Below are 14,463 nucleotides of genomic sequence, written 5' to 3'. Positions count from 1 at the left end.
TTGCAAGCTCCCAGCTTCCTTTGGTCTCCTTTAGTTACTTGAGGCTTCTTGAGGAGATTCACGCAGCTAGAAACATCTTCCACTGGCTGATTCGTCTGATGATTCTGCCTCATGGCAGAACAATGGGATGGAGAAGGAACAGCAGCAATTCAGGTAATGTTACCTTAGGTGTGAAATTCAAACAGTTCTGGCAGGAGAACATTACTGTGAGAATTGGATATGGGTGCTGTACAGGACCAGCCTCATGATTCCCACAGAATACTAGTAAATACATCTCTTTAAAGTTTTAGGACGAGAAGGTTGAGGACGCAGATGGAGCAAACCCTTTCCCTGCTTTCCTCCTCTGTTACTGATACTTCTCAATCTAAATTTGAAGTGAATGGATTACAGTATGCAAGTAACTTCATGAATTGTCTGGAGGACAGACGTGTAAAAGCTCTCTAATATAATGGAGAAAAGCATAGCAAGAACCAGCATTTGGGACCTGACAAGGGAAAAAAGTCAAAAGAGAAATTAAATTTAAATTATGAACAGCAAGGGCAATAGAATAGCTCACAATGTAAGTAGTGATTTCTTCATTCCCTAGCCTCTTCAATTCAAGACTGTTTCCTAGCAGAATTCATTTTTTCTTGTCACAAAAACAAAGCTACATATTAGTCAACCAGCCAAGTATGTTGGGGTCAATATACTTGCAAATGTGTGAAAGTTAGTTTGTAGCTAGGTGTTTTCTTGTTCCTGCTGGTCTGAGAAATCAGTTCCCAAGGATGGTTGGTGTATGGGTACATGGCTATGATGTAACTGATCAGTTTGTCTTAATTGCTAGTCTGTAAACTACAGCAAATTAACAGATGATTCCCATAGAGCTCAGGTTTTGGTGCACTCTTTTGTAGCATGCCTGGCTGATCTTGGTTAACCTTCTCAGCTGTCATAAGCTGTGTTTGCAAACTCTTCCGTTAACTTAAATCTGTTCACATTGTGATGTATCTCAGAAAACTGAAGAAATATTACTTCTTCAAAACTCAGATTTGGTCATATTTTTCCCCGAAAGCACCTACAGCGCTATTTTCTTTTTACAAAAAGTGAAGGATTAGAAAAATGTACTTGAAGTGTAATTGAGATGTTTTAGCTAAAATGAAGTGGAAGAGTCAGCACAAGACAGGGTAGTTGCAATGCATTGCATAGTCTCTTCGTGGTAGAGATGTGTATCAGTGCTTGTTTTGTGAGACTTCATAGACCAGAACATGTAGCATTGTGTGGAGAGTACTAAGTGACTTGTGAAATCTGTTGTCCTAGTTCAAACAGGTCATTATTATCCATGAGCAAATACAAAGCTGATAATTAGTGACCACTAAGCTTCCTTTTAGCTATTCTCTTGGCCTGAATCCTAAAGACACCACATTACTAGAGGAAAAATGGAGGCTTGGAGATTGTTTTAAGCACTGAAGACTCCCTCCCTTAACTTACTTCCTCCTTTGTCACAGACACAGCTGATTAGATAGGAAAGCATGCTGGCTGGCGCCTTCCCATCCTGATTGTTTTTGTACCTCAGTGCTGTGTAGTGCTGGGTCATGTTTCTATTCATTTTTCATGACCTTTCCTCATTACACCCTTTTTAATTGCAACTTGTTTCTGTGACCTTGGAGTCCTACCAGCTGATCCAAAAGATCAGATATTCTGTTTTTAAGTTACCTCTGGAAAAGGCTGGAAACATGATGAAATTTTTCAGCAAGTAAGTCTGTGTGTATGTGTTGTAGAACGTTTTTCAAATGTACTTTAAAATTGCCATCTTAGTCTTTGTATGAAAGCTTTATGCAACCATTAGTGTATGAATACGGACCCATTACTTTTTTCAGCCTAATAGCCCCTTAATTTGTATGTGGGCTTTGTATTTGGGGATAGGTGTGGCTGTTTTATCAAAAACTGCATAATGGAATCATAGTGTATAAATTGTATAAATATCTGTCTTGATTTCCTAGGTTTTCAGTCCCACTCCTTTGCTGCTTCTTTCTATACAGACTTGTATGTTTTTGCCTCTCTAAAAATCACTATTGTAGTGGCTTTCACCTCATATCTGCAGCCATTAACGAATTAAATATTGCATTGAATTTTTACTATAGCCAATAAACTGAATTAGACATGTAGCTATATACCATTTGATGTGTTTTACCACATTTAAATACACTTGAATAGATATTTTCTTTTGATTATGTTTTTCTTTACAAGTTCCATATGTAAATTTTCAGTTGATACTCAAGTAGTTTAAAATGTATTTCTGTATTTTATTGATGAGGAAATGGATCGTTACTGATTAAAATTACTTCCTTCCTATCAGACCCAGAGCCAAAAATGAAAGATGTGGAAATTGTACAGTATGTTTTGAGGGAAAAAAAGTGTGTCTACCTGTGTAAAAGTACAAGTACACATTGTTACGGGTCTATTCACCCTGAATTCTAAGTGGGCCGGATGTGAGGCACTCTTGGCCAGAAGTTGTGTAACCTGATTTGTGTGGCACTGAGCCTGAGTTAACATGCCTTGCCTCTCAGCATCGAGTTAATGCTGCTACATGTCTTCCGGATTGGAGCTTTCTCAGATCCAGCTAGCTGGGTGGAGCGGATACACCATTTTCTGCCTACAGTCATGTCAACATGCACTGAGTGCTCTTTGAAAGAAATTGAAAGGTGAGGTATGAGCATTCTTTGCATAAACCAATACAAGCTTTATAAGAGCATTGTCTTTAGGTTGCAATTGTGAGTGTTGGGAGATACGAAGTCTGTCCTCATATAAGTGAATGTCGGGTATATTTAGGGGTCTTATATTTCAGTTGCCCTTTTTTTTTTTTTTTTTTTAAACAGCTCTGCCTAAAGATAGAAGTAGAGGCGAGAAAAGTAGAAGATGAAAAACCTAGGTTCATCCAGGTGCTTACATTTGAATATAAATTCCCTTGCCATAGATACTAAAATCTGTCAATTCTGACATTGATGTATTCTGCTATAGAATCCTGTATCAGATGCACATGTAACCTTGATCTAGGTGGGAGGATTCTTGGAGCTACATATTCCCTTTTTCCTTTCACCTAGTATCCATGCCTCCAAGTGTAACTAGACTTCTTTGGACTTCACCAATGGTAGATTTAAGCCATAAAGTTGGCATGCTAATACAAGCTAATATAGGTGATGGACATTCAGATAAACAGAGACATTGAAGAGGCTCCAGTGACACTTCTTTTCCATATCTCCTCTTGCTTCTCTAGCTCATCTACAGAAGAAAAATGGCCAGGATGTCTCAGCACTTCTTTCTGCAGTTTCATTTCTTTTAAGCCATTGATGGCTGGTATAAACCAGAACAGGGAGGAACAGTGGTCACAAGATATAGGGGTGAAAACATTTCTTTATTCTAAGTGTGGCTCCACTTTTGAAAACAATATCCTTTAAAACATAATGATATGAAAGTAGAATACCTAATTGTATTTGAATAAATACCACTTTGAATAAAGCCTTGCTGCTCTGTATTCATGAAAAATGGGCATTCTTTTTTTCTATCTAGCCTAGAATATACCTGAAAGGCAGAATTTCCCCTTACAAGTACATCAAGCTTCAGAATGATTTATAATATTGCTTTTGTTAATTTTAGTTTTAACTTCATGTGGGAGTTACAAAGATAATACTTCTTTTCTGGAAGGACTTACTTTTTCTTAGAAAAGAGATCAATGCAAGCTTATGACAGTAATAACAAGTGCTGAGTGAAGCACTTCTGTAGTCAATGGTTTTCGAATGAAGCCTGATTTTTAAGTTTCTCAGAGAATTCTCTCTAACAGAATAGACAGCTTTAGCCAGAATTAACATTTATGCCGTTCAGCCTTTCTGCTATTGAATTGTTAAATATTAATATATCATATATATCAGATTTGTTTCTTAAAATAACATTAGCTCTTATTCCAGTATATGTGTTAAATACCTACTGGTACCAAAGGATTCAATTCCACTGGCTCTAACAGAGTTTTTTCAAATGACAGCAGCCAAACAATCTTTTGTCTTGTAGCGAAAACTCACAAATATGAATTAGAGGAAGAATTTTGAAGAGAACTCGGAGTCAATCAAAATATGCTGCTACTGATTAAGGGGAAATCTGTCTTCTGTTTCAGCTGAAATAGTCCCTTGTCAATAGCTTTTGAAGATCTCCCTCAAAAGATCAAAAGAAAATTTCTTAAAAGAATGGGAATTGGGTGTTCTGTCGAGCTTTCATTGCTTCCTTTGCGACTTGAAAAACCTATTAAGCCTGGCTAAATATATATAGTATATATATAATTTTATATGTGTGTATATATATATTTGGTTCGTATAACCATATACCATATTTACGGTTATATGAACCATATGTGTATATATATTTGATTCGTTGATTACAGTCAGTTCAATATCTTCCATTGATTCCCTACACTGTTGCAGGCTCTTACAAGTTAAGCATGTACAGGACACATGATTTGTGCCTTTGAAAGTCTTTTTAAAAATAATTACAACAATTAATAAACACATGTGTGTTTTTTTCTGGCAGGTGATCTCAAAACTCTTTATGAAGTATTAGGTAGCTCATGAATATAAGTCATTTGATTAAATATTACTGTTTTTCGTTTTGCAGAAAGAGTATGAAAAACGTACATTGTTCTTTAGCTTCTCTGGAAGTGTGCAAGTTGGTGTAAACCAAATTTATACTGAAGCAAAAGACAGTGGCTATTTTAAGGAGATGAAAACTCCATTCCTTGTAATGACTTTGTAGAAGATACTAAAAAATGAACAGCTACCTGCCTCTTGTGAGGCTACTGATGGTGATCGTTGTACCAAGGGATACCCCAAACAATGCCTTCCTCACCGTTCCTGGAAACCGTTTCCATTGTTCTTGTTCTGGCTTCTTCTGATGATATAAAATAGTATGGGAAGTAATGCTTTTCATGATAAATATTTCCAAGTGTCCTAGATCTGTGAAACAGACTGAAAGGTAGTAAGAAAGTCAAAAGAAGTTTAGAGCATTTTCTTACCTGACCCCTGCATGGCTTAGCACATCTCCTCTGCCATCTCTTTTAAGAATTAAAACCATATTTGAACCAGAGTTCCGTAAGACATAAATATGCAGCCTAAGAATAGTGGGGTAGGCATTTACAATAGAGACTCCTGAGAGTAAATTACTTTGAGTCAAATGGGTTGCATGAATAGCTGATTTATTTATTCAGTTCCAGCACCAACTGATTCCTTTTCTTACAGTCATTATGAAAACTATTTATTTATTCATCTATTTATAATATGTAAGAAAGGAGGCAAATTCATTTCTGATCGAATCCTAGAAATTGTATGTATTTTTAATGTCACTTTCAGCCAGCACTAATAATTAAAAAAAAAAAAAAGTTTGACCAAAACTAACCAGGCAGGTTTGTTTCCTTCTGTCACTTCTTGGGCACCTGAAATTCATTTTCTGATTTAGAACTCACACTTTCATTCTTTGGTGTAATGAATGTTTTTGCGTTTTACCTAATATAGAATCATTTCTACAGGAGAAAAACTTTTCCATAGGTACCTTAAGAGGATAACAGTCTCCTGTAGGGACTACTTGATTCTACTTGATTACATTTTTTGTTCTGAATTATGCACAGAGAAGTGTTGACCCTAATTCCCAAACATACTGTGTGCCATTTAAGCTCTGGATATTAAGATGGAAGGTGAACAGCAACACATCACTTTTTTTTTTTTTGGAGACTGTTTTTGAGAATTTGATCCCTCAAAATGAGACCATTTTCAACAACTTTTCCACCCTGCCCTTGTCTCCTCCCTCCCGTCTTCCTTCTCTTCTTTTTTGTTTACCACTTTCTTCGTATTTAGCAAACTCAGATCAAATTCATGAATATTTTCAGATAAATCCTTCGCTGGCTTACCAACATTTATACTTGGTTATGAAATTATCCTGAGAAACTGGGTATAAGAAACATTTATGGGTAAGGATAGTAGAGAAGACCTCATCCAAGTAGGTCTCTTGGCTCATCCCATATTTTTATAAAAGTTTTTATAAAAAAAAAAAAAAAGTTACATTGATATAATAATGACAGGGTTTGTAGGCAGTTGCCTCTTTTATTACCTCATTTAGGTGTATTTTCTTTTATTATTATTATTATTTTATAGTATATTTTCAGCAATAAAAATAGTTAATGATATACAGTGCAAATGTTCAGACTTTTAGTTAGCACATGATTTACTCAATTGATAAGTTTCATTGAAATGAATAATACTAATGGTATGATTAGAAATATTGTGTACTTTCAGGATTAGATACTTAATTAGTAATTTGGCAGATATGACAAGTAGGGAGGGTATTTCCTCGTGGTTGACAATTCATTGAGTTGAATGCCAGCAGCAAATCTAGAATCCCTTAACTGCCATTAATTAGTTATCAGGAAATACCTGGCTCGGGTGGAGAGCTAAGATTTCCCTGGACAGAACTGTGCTCTTTCCTAACAGATCTTGTTTATCCATGTGCTCAGTGATCTTATTCTCATGGCATATTTGAATTCAAATATTCGTGAACGAAAATTTATTTAAATTTTCCTAAGACCTATTCATTTTTTTCTTTCTCTGTATTCAGATTGAATATGGAAATGTTCTTTTTCTTCTATAAATATTGTGCAACTTTGGCAAATTGAAAGCTCTCTATAGGTGTGTGTGTGTGTGCATATGTACATATGTAAAAATCTACATATGTAAAAAATCTAGAAACTATGTAAACCAGGAAGTGATCATGAGAGAATTCCTAGACCTATAAAATAAGTCATGAAAATTACTCACCCTAAAATAAGTTATAAATATAGAGTGAGACATTAACGTATATAACTTTGTTTTGTAATATGCCTGATTAATTCTACTTATTTAAGTATTACCATGATGATCAAAAAAAGTTTACAAAGATTCACTTGTTTTCATCAAAGATACTAGTCAATGCTATTGATTTAAAGGTGTATTAATTGGTAATGCCTTTGAGTTTTATTCTGGATGCCTACTTTATATAAAGCAATAGATTTTATGAGCAGAAAAAGTCATTCCAAACAATTTTTTTCTCTCCTGCATAAAATAGGTGGGCCGCTTTTGCCATTAACAGAGGTGGAAAAAAATTAAAAGTTTTTTACTATATTAAGATTTGAGGGTTCATTGATACCCTGAGACCAAAATTTACAGGTGCATCTCATGATCACAATTTCAAGTTGCCTAGATTCAGACATATGCATTTCAGATTAAGAAGGTTTTATGACTCCAGAATTATAGCACCAAAAGCCATTGGTTTATCTCAAATGAGTAGTTTATGAATTTATTTTTCCCTTTCTGGTATTCGAGTGCAACAATAGCCCCATCATGATGTTTCTATTGGATTGAGTGATTATCTTATAAAAATTAATTATGGCCTCAAGAAGCCTTCCCTTGTACTTCAGGCCTAACTTGGAAAATGTTGTTTAGCACTGACTAGCTGCAATAGAAAAGAAAAAGGTGGTGAAGCACCTTTCATCTACCAAAGATGATCAAAATGCATTAGAATGAATATTTTTTACACTATCACATCACTCAGATCTTAAGGGTCTTTTCTGTCTATACAGTTGCTCTCCCAGAGAGCTCTTGAAATTGTGTAAAGTAGCCGGGATGGAAATCTGCTAATAGATGATGACAGGTAAGTGTATTTTATTGACAAAGATAAAAGGGCTTCATTGCAGGAGCTCAATAGAGCTTTTCAGAATTTATATTTGAGTGAAGCAGCTTCTTACCCTTCCTTTTAGATAGCTCAAGGTCTTTCTCTACGTACCTTTTTTTTTTTGTTCTGGAAGTAAAGGGAACTTGAAAATAGATTTAATTTTCTGCTATGGTTATATATGATTCCAGTTTATAAAACATACAGTAGCTATTTCTAAAATTTGACAAAATATTGCCATTTAGAGCTCTCACCATTAAAATTAAATTTTCTTAAAACTGACAAATTTGTTCCAGATTTATAAAAAATTTTATTCAGATTAGTAAAGATTTCCAGGCAGTGTCAGTAACATCTGCCAGTTAGCAGGTAATATTAGGATCTAGCTTTGAGAAAAGGTGCAAATGCATGGCTTGATTGGCTTTCTTTTTACATTTTGAGACTATTTAGAAGATCTTTGATATGTGTGTACTTACACAGCCTTTTTTTTCTAGAGAAAAGAGTGCCTGGATAAAAGTGCAGGCATTTTGTCAGTAGTGAATTTTCAGTATATGTTTATCTTTATTGTTTTATATTGTGATTTGCTGATAGAGCTTTCCTTTCCCATCATCCCTCCTGCAGTAAAGATGCGGAGTTACATCTGGAATGTACTTAGATGCATGCATTCAAAATTCAGTATTTCAAATGTTTTGGGAGCCCCAAACCATTCCATACTTACTAGAAAGAGGAAACAGATTTATCCCATAACACAGTTCATAATAGGAAGGAGTATGTATGAATTTATTTTGATCATTTTATCATTTCCATACTTTAAACTTTGTATTAGTGTGCACAAACTCATCTGAAATATAAGAAATACAGATGTGTTCTTTAGACAACAGAGGCAGATGATTTAACTCAGACTATACTATGTTATGAGAGTTCTAGTTTATTTTAAGTGTTATCAAAAAGTGAAAAAAAATTATCAGATTTTCACTGTATTTCATTATTGGCATTCTAAATGCTTAGCACCTTCACTTCTTATTTATGTTTAAAAGTACCAGTTGACTCTATTCCTTTCAATTGTATTTACCAATTATTGAAGGAAGAAATCAGATTTTTAAAAAAAATTATTTTTTGACACATTTCATATGGGGCCCGGGTAGTTTAAATTACACTTTCATAGTGTGCTGGCATACTCTTTGATTAAATAACATCAGGATTTGGCAAGGATTTCATGAGGACGCTTCCGGCACACCAAGACTGCATAGTGTTCACAAGTAGATTTGAGAGAACATTAAGAGAATTTGGTGGTAATCAAGGTATAGTTCTCAGCTATTCTTTTCCTGGATGTGCTATATTTTTCCTCCATGTCCTTGCAGCATCAACAGCTGGTGTTTGAGTCCTACTGTTTTCTCCATCACTGGACTTCTAACAGAATGCATGTGTGAAGATAGAAAGTTATTTTAGGTGATGGTCCAGGAGGTAAAGAAACAAATGGTACCGAGAAAGAAATGGGAAAGCATAGGAAGTGTACAGTAAAATAGTTTGTTTCCTTATATTTTTGAAAAGAGTGAGTTCCCGCATGTTATTTTCTGAACATAATTGTGTTATATTCTTTTGAAGAACCCTTAAGATCAACTGATACCAGAGATAACTCATTGAACCACTGGAACCTTGACTTTTCTTTAATAAAATAATTCAGGCTTATTTTTCCAGAGTGCTGTCTCAGCAAAATTTTAATACGTTTAGGAAGAAAAGAAATTCTAATGTATCTTTACAAACTAAAGAATACAGTTATTATTCAATGGGTATTTGTTTAAATTTAAGCAGTGTTTCCGTGGGACAGGAAAAACTACTGATAAGAAACAATGTAGTGTAATGGTAAAGATCATATGATTGTGAGTTTTTCAGTGATCAATTCTGATAATTCACACACTTTCATAATGGAGCAAAATGTCTCATACTTATAAATGAAGGGTGGATATTACCGCATAAACTCTATACAATGCCTTAAAAGCTCTTTGTTTAGATGCTGTTTAAATATGCCACTCAAGTCATGCTATCATTGAAGTGAATGAGATAGCTTCAAAGAGAGCAAGAACACACCCGCTCTATCTGATCTAGCAGAGATACAATGGGACAATGAATACAATAACAGTTTTATTTCTTCAGATGTAAACTTAAGGATAAGAAAAGAATGTATTGTTCTAAATTTTCTGAGTGGAACAAGCCTAGTAAGTATCGCAGCATACTTATTTGTCTAATGAAGATGGAATTACAGCTTTTGTTTGCAACCACATCTCATTCAGAAAATTCAGCGTTTTTTTTAAAAATCAATGTCCAAATTATGCTTCTGTTGAAAAAGTCAATACCATATATCCTAAAATACAAGGCTGCCAATACCTTAACCCTGTTTTAATTCCTGAAATTACCAGAATGATTAATGTAATACCATTATTAGATCCTGAACCCTTAACCTGTTAATTTATGGCAGCCTCATTTAGAGGCTCAAAATTATGGACAAGAATCCTAGATGGTCTGCTACCAGCTTCAACACATTCTTAATAAGGAAAACTGATTGCTTATTTTAAATTTGTTCTCTCTTTCCCAACTCAAGTTACCTTTTCTAGAATATGCGTTTGAGTGTCAATAGGAGACCAAAAATAATTAATTACTGATATTACAGTATTCATTACAGAAAAACAGGCCCCTGAACTTTCTTGCAGATGATACAAACAAAACAAAACCAAACCTCTTGATAAGTCTGTCTGAGAATAAATAGATATAAGATCTATGTTATGAGCCTCTGACACACAGCTGTTCTGCCATATAGCGGCTTCACAGAACAAAAAGTGTAGCCCTGTCAAGTTTCACACCGCGATGTACTTTTATTTAACAGAACACATTTTCCATTCCTCGGGACTTTCAAGATAGAGATGATATACATAAATATATGCTTTGTACCTTACTCAATACAATGATCAGAGTTACTGTTACAGGAATAATAATTCCTGGTCAGATAAGGATCAGGAAAAAGTTCAAGAGTTGCTGCTGAGGGGTATCTTGTAACTTAATTGATTTCTTCCTCAGATTTTTTTGGTCGTCTTGGCATTTTATATCATGATTGCACTCTGAAGCTCACTAGGAAATTCGAAGAACATACAGTTTTGGGGTTTTTTTAATAAGACAGCTTATAATACAATTAAGAGTGTATCTGGTTTGCAAGTGTGTTTTTATGTTATTTCAGTTCAGAAAGGTATTGAAGTATGTGAAATGACTATGAGAATGTTATTTTAGGTTTTTATATACTGCTATCCAGTATCTTTCCCATCAGCTTGATTGGTTGTACATTTAACTTGCAGCAAATAACTGTGGCATTTAAATGCGAACCTGTGAATACAAAGCTTTCACATTTGTCTTTCAGTCCTTGGTAAAAACCCTAAATATGCGTCCTCTGAATAAAGACATTTTTATGAAGCTTATTTTTAGATCACGACTGTAATGTCTCTATGACAGATCCTCTGTTGCTGTAAATCAGTGGAGCTATACAGGTTGACATCCTCTAACAATCTCCCCCTAGGGCCTTCTCCCACATCCCTTGACGATCACGGAATCAGGGTAAATATATTTGCAAAATGGCTGTTTAATTTGACATCTCAGCCCTTCAAATTTGCACATTATGCCTTCTCCACTTTAACTAGTGCAAAATAATGAAACTACAAAGGCATGAGAGATTAAACCTTTGTTTGTATTGTGACTTTTCCCTGGTTTCATCTGTAGATGACCAATATATATGATGTATATCCAAGGTGGAGCAAATGGGATTTTTGCTCCAGTGTATCTCACTCTGGTGCCAAATTTTAGCTGAAAGGTTTTTTTTGTAGTTTTACCGTGGATTTTCCAGAAGCCAGATGAAATCTGCAGTGTTTGCAAGTCAGAGAGAACAGTCAGAACACGCTGGGAATACGTGCATATAATTATAGGAGAAAGGCTTTTGATCTTTGCTGCTGCCAAAACAAGTGAGACAGAAAGTGCACAGCTTGAATTTTCAATCCTGTGGTGTTTGCTGGGCTGGCAGTCATGGGATGAAAGTTGTGTTGTATTCACCAACAAAGCAGACAATTTTAGTATGTATCATTGGTACATGTTGTCTTCAAGACAGTTTCAAGGCAGAGTTGGAAAGAATTTTCCATCACTGCAAAGATTAGACACTGTATTCCATTCAGTAAATAAAAACAGTATAATACTTTACTGTATTCAGTTCAGCCCACTACTTTTATCCTTAATGTACAGGATAACAATTTTTTTAAAAATGTTTTCTGTGACATAAAATAATTTGCTGTTATACTTTAATTGCACGTTTTAAATACTTTTTATTATTACTCTACCTACGTTACTGCCTTTCAGTTTAGCCTACTTTATTGTCTACTATTTATAATTTTCCTTTTTGTGTGAAGGGAGGAAGACTTTAGAGGCTTTAGAGAAATTGGCGATCACCTGGAATTATTCTGATTTTTAAACTTAGCCAAATGGTAGCCTTTCTGCTGCCAAAAGTGTTACCAGGGTATTTATTCTATGTGCTAAGCAAACTTCAGACTTAATCTGAAACTGTATCCTGCAGGATTATGTATATGCATATGTATGCCAAAGCTAGTCCTACTGGAAATAAAAGACAAATATAAATCTTAGCATATCTACCTCAGTCTGTACAGGTGAAAACTAAAATCTGACTTATTATTTCCAAGAAAGTATAAAGTCTTTAGATGTCTTTTGTTAACGTTAACTACAGAGAGGATACGAGTGTAAGGGCTAGATTGAGTAAAGGGCTAATTTTGCCTAAGAATTAAGTCATCAGAGTAGCTTAGTAGTAGACACAAGGACTATTTACTATAAAGTACATGCATATGTTTCGAAGAAGGGATCAGAATGTCAGTATTTATATAAGTGGTCTGAAACAGTTAATTGGCTATCATCTTCCGGTGCCACGTGAAACGTTCTGTTTACCCAAAAGGAGGGATAGAGAAACCCTAGCTGCTGTAAAAGCTGATCGTGAAAGCAAGAGATCCGTGTCTGAACTGCCAGGGTTGGAGGAGAGACTGAACTATTAAACAAATAATACATTTTGATCACCTCTATATTTCCTTCTTTGAAAGTGGAAATTGCAACAATCAAATGTTACAGGACCTAGATCTTGGTGTATGTTAGATAGCGTTATGAATTTGGTGACCGTATCAAAAACCAAAGCCTGGAGGGCAAACATTTCATTTATGATTTCTAATTGCTGGGTTTAGCTGAGCACCGAGTTGGAAGCGAACAGGGAGCTGCTCTGAACTGTGGCTGTTCTGGAATTGAATAGATACAGAAAGCTGATATTGTGTCAGTGGGCAAACTTCTCCAGGTTAAGCTGCAAAAGTGAGTGCTTGGTATTTCAGTTCGAAATTTGGTTGACTCAGTTTCATGCAGTTCTTCCATGGGGTTCATTAGGCTTTGTGAGCTTAGCCTTGAGTCCTTTGTAGGACATAGAAATTTCTAATTGTTAATGAAGTTTAGCTTTCTTTCCAAGTAACCATACAGCCCTAAAAAGGCAAAGATGTCATATGATGGGTCCTTTTTTTCAAGGCTTAGAAACAATTTGTCCAGTAATTCTCAAAACAATGGAGGACTTCACTTTTAAAACGTCTTGAACAGGTTCCCCTCTTCTTCCCTCTCCTGCCACCACAATCCTTTCGTACATTGACAAATACAATTTTTAAAACGGCAAAGAAACTGTAATTCTGTTGACCATTATTTGGTTTATTACCCGCTTTATCATGCATTAACATCACCACTTCATCCCAAATCAAATTCTAAAATATAGCTCCCTTTTTTTATTTCTGATTTTAACTGTTTAAAATTTAATCTAAACGCAGAGGCTTGCATAAAGGTGTTAACTGTCATGTAATTCACGAACACTATTTTTCAGATTTTTTGTCAAATAAATGAAAAGTATGAGAATAGCTAACATTCAACTGCAAAGCAATTAAAGTGTTCTTTGCTTTTGATTATAAAATTTCGGGGTTTTGCAGTTTCCTGATTGATACACAAAGGATCTGTAATACTTGTGATGATCTCACTTGTGAGATACGTCTCATCGTATTGCCAATGTTTTCTTGTTTTACTTCATTAGTTATGTCATTCTTTGACGCTTTTCCTATTGTATTCTCGTCACTTTTCTTATCTATTTCCACATTTGTTTTCCTGTGACATTGCCTCATTCAGAGCATTACACCTTCCAAAATCCTTGATAAATTCTAGATTCATTTCTTTTTTTCTTTTATGTAAAGGTTTTGTTTAGCCTTTGATTTATTTTCCTCTTGTGCCAGTTCCTTTCCTGCAGTTTCGGTTGTACGATGTTCCTTCAGTGATATTAACAATTCCATGTATTTACCGGAATGCGTGTCACTAGGATTTTTCATAGTCACATTCTGGGATTTTTGTGTTCTTCCTCCTGTTTCTAGCATTTATTATTATATCTGGAATTAAAATCTTGGTAAGCTCAGCTGCACTTGATTCAGGGCAGGCACAAGTTTTAAATATGCCAAGTGAAGTGAGTTCATCTACCCAAAACTTATTTTTTGAATAATTTCTCAAGCAAGACTCTTCTATGTCCTCCTCATGTCTGTCTGTCTCTCTCTGTCTGTCTCTCATATGACTTGCCCCTTCTTAAATTGCTTGTTATCTTTTTTTAAAATTCATACTTAACAAGAGACAGTTTTAGTATGCTAAAAGAGT

General features: G+C 35.0%; 1 long non-coding RNA gene across 6 annotated transcripts in view; it reads left to right on the top strand.

Annotated features, from left to right (window-relative positions):
• LOC104138611 (uncharacterized) overlaps positions 1–14,463 on the top strand; it is a 109,368-nt gene that overhangs the window by 38,259 nt on the left and 56,646 nt on the right. The window lies entirely within an intron of this gene.

This window comes from Struthio camelus, chromosome 6, assembly GCF_040807025.1.
Source record: "Struthio camelus isolate bStrCam1 chromosome 6, bStrCam1.hap1, whole genome shotgun sequence".
NCBI lineage: Eukaryota > Metazoa > Chordata > Aves > Struthioniformes > Struthionidae > Struthio > Struthio camelus.
This window is presented reverse-complemented; position numbering and strand designations above follow the sequence as displayed.